Source organism: Eptatretus burgeri, chromosome 1, assembly GCF_056783735.1.
Source record: "Eptatretus burgeri isolate ZD-2024b chromosome 1, Ebu_testis_v1, whole genome shotgun sequence".
Classification (NCBI taxonomy): Eukaryota; Metazoa; Chordata; class Myxini; order Myxiniformes; family Myxinidae; genus Eptatretus; species Eptatretus burgeri.
This window is the reverse complement of record NC_140961.1, coordinates 109,957,939-109,962,590: the sequence shown is the minus strand read 5'-3', so window position 1 is coordinate 109,962,590 and position 4,652 is coordinate 109,957,939. Positions and strand designations below refer to the sequence as shown.

Sequence of the window (4,652 nt, the reverse complement as noted above, 5' to 3'; positions counted from 1 at the left end):
GATGTTTTTTAATCCCAAAGTGATTCTTCACCATTGACATATGGGTGCAAAAACGATACATAGAGCAATACTTCAAAAGGTTGTGGATGGATTATGACAAAGGTTGGTGGATGAGTTGAGTAGGTGACAAGAATAAGCTGATTAGATAGTGGTCGATATCCGGATGCAGATCTGGCCGAACAATGGGATACTAAATGTAAACAGTTCAGCCTGGCGGAGGTATACCGGGTGCCGTTCTCATTGTTAGATGCTATAGATCCCACAGTTTCTTTCTCAAAAATAGGTGAGTTATTGATATCACCCTGAACAAATTCAAAATTCCTGCCTTGACTGACTGCTGGAAAGACAATGGCAAACTACCGAGCAGGGGCTTCTGCAGGAACCCCTTTGACAGTACCAATACGCTGTCAAAAGTATTGGTACATTTGAATGATTGAATTATAGGTATGCATATTTTGAAGGATACAAAATAATATTGATGTGTCTTAGACTATTGTGAGTGTCTCATTCCGATAAAATATTTATGCTGAATCAGTAGCATACTGTATAAAATACAAAAGTGGACTGATGAATGAACAAAATATGTTTGTGACATTGAGGAAAATATTCATCCACATCGAGGCTTTCGGCAACAACACAAGTTTCCCTCACAAAAACCTCTCAACCGATCTGATGAGAATCTCACAATATTCTTACCAGACCTCGTGAGAAATTATCAGATATTTCTGAGGAGTTTGAAGATCAACGCAACGATTTTCAAGGAGGTTGAGGTGGTGTAGAAAATCTTCGGAATACAAAGCTGAAATCACATCATATTAATTTCCCTGGAGTGTCAGAGAAAACATCAACACTTTCTTCATTTCCTCAATGGGAGTACTTTTCTGGAGCTTTGATGGATATTTGCAGGAGGAGGAGAATTCCTTGTATTGTTACTCATATTGTACCCAAATGTTAATACTATCTTCAAAAATAGAGAAAAAGATTGACAATCGAATTCCCTATTCTCTGTCCAAACCGAGGTCAAACTTTGGAGGTTATCAATGGAGGTATCTCGAGAGCCTGATGTGGTAGCCCCAGCAACTTCCACAGACAAACCCTGCGGCTCTCATCCTGCATAGCAAGGCTCCTTGGGACCAACACAAATAGCTCCTGCCCTGTGGAGTTGGTGTGAATTGCCTTGGTGTGAGAGGAATATCCTGCACAACTTGAGCATATTTTCAGCACTGGGAAGTCCCTAGCATTCCAAGGTCACAAAGAGCTTCCCCTGTTGCCAGAGGTCAAAAACAAATATTTTACTTTGACATCACTCACAAACCAACTGGAAAATAGTTTTTTCACAATGAATAGAGACATATCAAGAGTAGAAATATGACCAGCAATATGTGTATTGGTAAAAAAAACAAAAAATGCCCTAAATGTCTGGCATACACATCCATACAGTATGTTGGTGATAATATTGGCTGATTGTGAAATTTAAATTTACCTTTGAACTTTGGTCAACCACTTTGAGTTCCCCATGCATGCAGTGTAACCATTTCATTCCTAGGCATAAGAGCATCACCACTAGAAGTGTGAAATTGGCTTTCAGTTTAAGACAGATAGCCCAACCGGAATGAATGTGTGTAGTGTGAGCCAAATTGGAAGGAAGATCGAATCTGGAATTCTCAAACCCTAAATCAAATTCCCATCCCACTGAGATACATACACACATACCTGAAGATTCGATGGCACACGAGTGCACAAACACAGCTGAATGCACGTAGTATTGATTGCATTTACGTACGATTCACCTACATCCTCCCTTGAGAAAGAACCCCATTTTTGTTCTCCGGCATGAGAAGGTTAACAGGAATCATCACTTTTTTTTAGTTGTCCTTTTCTATCCTTGGCCTTTTAGTGATAAGATTGCTGTCTTTTGGTTGCCAAGGTGAGATTCAAAGGATGACACCTCAATTTCAGAGTGCTTCTCGTAAAGCTTTTATAACAGAAAAGCCTTGAGAAAATGATGATGCCTCATCCTAGGACAAAAATGTTGCTTTTAATATGTACCGTTTAGTTAATTGTTCATTTTCCTCTGATGTGTGTCATTTATTAAAATGAACAGCTTTGCTAATGATTTCAAAGGAAGAGGTATAAAACAATAGGTGATGAGCTGGAATTCCAGTTGGAAGGCAAAAAGCCAAAGGAGATCGAGAAGTTGTTTTAATGACAAACAAAAATACAAAGGTCGTGTGATTTTGAAAGGCGAAGATGAAGTGCAGGAATTAGCATTACTAGAGGTAATGTGTAGAGCTCTACAGGAATGGTTACATATTGAAGGAATAGTGAAAACAAGGAAAAGAGGAAAATACAACCGACGTGTATGTAAGTGGTGATAAATGTGTCGTGATGTTCAAATTAATGCAGAATGGTTAAAGTCTTGTTACGTGGAATGGGTTCATATCTCGATTGTGGAAATACTTCAGCTTGGCTCATGTGTTCAATTAGGTGAGCATTAAACTTGACATACATATCTGAAGAGGTAATTGATTTTGTCAACCATGTACTGAAAAGGCAATGAGTGACAATTAGGGTAAGAGTATTGTGTAAAACGTCCTGTAACTGGTGGAGGACTTGTGGCTTTTAACACCAAAGGCACATAGCAAAGTGCTACACACTTTCCAAAGGACACCATCAAGGACCATTATTTTGTTCTGTGAGTGGAAAGCCTTGATAGAGTAGGGAGATGCAGAGCCCTGGAGAGGGGTGGGATGACCAAAAATGCAGTCACCTACGGGAAGCAAGCGGCCAAAGAGAGGGACTCACTGTGCTTGAGGGCAGTCCCACAGGTAGAAAGGGTTGCGTCTGTGCATGCATGCAGGAGCTGAGCACTGGGGGCAGAGGAAGAGACACACCTCTCTCCGCTTGGCCATCTCTCATGCCCTTCTCATCACCATTCCTCCTCTTCACCACTGCACCCTGTTGTGTAGTAAAATCAGCCAACATGTAAGTCCTTTGGCTCAACTGTTTAATGGTGGCTCTCACCTCCTACACTCACTCGACAGCCCCTGACATCACTCTCGGTTACGCCCCATCAGTTCCGGCTCATCATGCATTCATTCATAGTCGTGAAACTCCCAATACCACACACCCCAAGCTGCACTTCGCCTTGTACCATCATTGTCTTGCAGTGACAACCAACTTGTGTAAGCCTCAATCCCTCGTCTGTTCTGTTCCCCTTTGTTGTGCAAATACGGTATTTGGCACCAAGAGCTGGGGTTAGACCTTGTTTATTGTGTAAGTAAGATTGTGCATTCATTTCATTCCCATCCGTCTATTGACCACCATATCTTTTCCATTATTTATTGTTCTGTCCTTCTTTTTCCACTAATACTTTGTAAATATCCCCCCTTTTACGTAAGATCCGAGAAATTTGAAGAAAAGTTTTCCAGCCTTTTGCCTCCAGCACGTTTCAAAGCCAGATTTGGCTTTTATTGGAACAATCCTTGGGGAATTGTAAGAGGTAGCAATTGAATGCAGTAACTTTAAATATTGTTTTGGCATTCGCAGAGGCCTTTATCTGATCTCCGGTAAGTCAGTCTGTTCCTTACGGACTGTCTGACGCGACAGTATTATAAAGTCGAGATACAGCTAAAAATGCATGAGAGCACAGAAATGTCCTCAAACTACTTGGAAAGTGAGAAACAATAGAAACCTGAGCTAAATTGAGAACATTAAAATTGAGAATGGAAAGAGAAGGCAGGATGAAATGAACAAGAACATAAGATATGGGAATGTGAGGAGTGGGAAGAGAAAACAAAGAGGTAATGGAGATAAAAGTAAAGTGAGGAAAGGTATAATAGTATGTACGAAGCATACTGGGAAGTGGTTGAGGAAAAGTGAAGGTGGGGAGGGTCAAAATTTTTCCACATCATAAATATATGCCTTATTATGCAATGTGAAGATGCCAATAGCACAAGTCCTTCAAAAGCCCCACCTCCATCTCTCCTTCCTCCCTTCTCATGGTGAGAAAAGCAGCGTCATCATGAACATACTTCAATCTCCATTGTGAGCTCTGCAATAACATATTTATGTCAAAAGATTCACATTAGACTGTGCTTTGCTGCAACATGAGAAAACTTGGACATCTTTCATGTATTACAAGGAAGAAATGGCCACTAAAGGCAAAGCTAAGACGGTTTAAGGTTGCATTATTCGGACGATTTCATACCCTCTTCCTGTCCAGGCTGGAGTTCCTCAAGGCAGTGTTCTGGGCCCTGTTCTTTTTCTGGTTTTCATCATTGATCTCTCCGACTCTCTGGAAAATCCTTTTTATCTCTTTGCTGATGACTCCACGCTCTGCTGTACCATCTGTCATCCCTCAGATCAGCAGGCAGGAGCCTCTTTACTCTCTGCAGACCTGGATAAAATCATACGCTGGTCAAACACTTGGAACATGTCTTTCAATCCTGACAAATCTCACACTCTCATTTTGTCACTCTGAAAGGACAATCTGGAAAAACCCTCCCCCCCCTCCCCTTCCCATATACTTTTTCAACAATCCTCTTGAAGAAGTCCATTCATTCAAGCTTTTGGACCTCACTATCTGCCATGATGTTTCCTGGAAAAGCCACATTTCCAAGCTGGGCCCCAAAACCAATCTCCAAATGGGC

General features: G+C 41.2%; 1 long non-coding RNA gene across 1 annotated transcript; it reads right to left on the bottom strand.

Annotated features, from left to right (window-relative positions):
• Positions 1-2,327: 2,327 nt before the first annotated feature.
• Positions 2,328-4,386, bottom strand: LOC147035167 (uncharacterized). The gene is made up of 3 exons (XR_015061461.1): positions 4,211-4,386; positions 3,977-4,054; positions 2,328-2,958 (listed from the first exon to the last, which is right to left on the bottom strand). It is a non-coding gene; the product is annotated as an uncharacterized LOC147035167 (long non-coding RNA).
• Between the last annotated feature and the right edge of the window lie 266 nt (positions 4,387-4,652).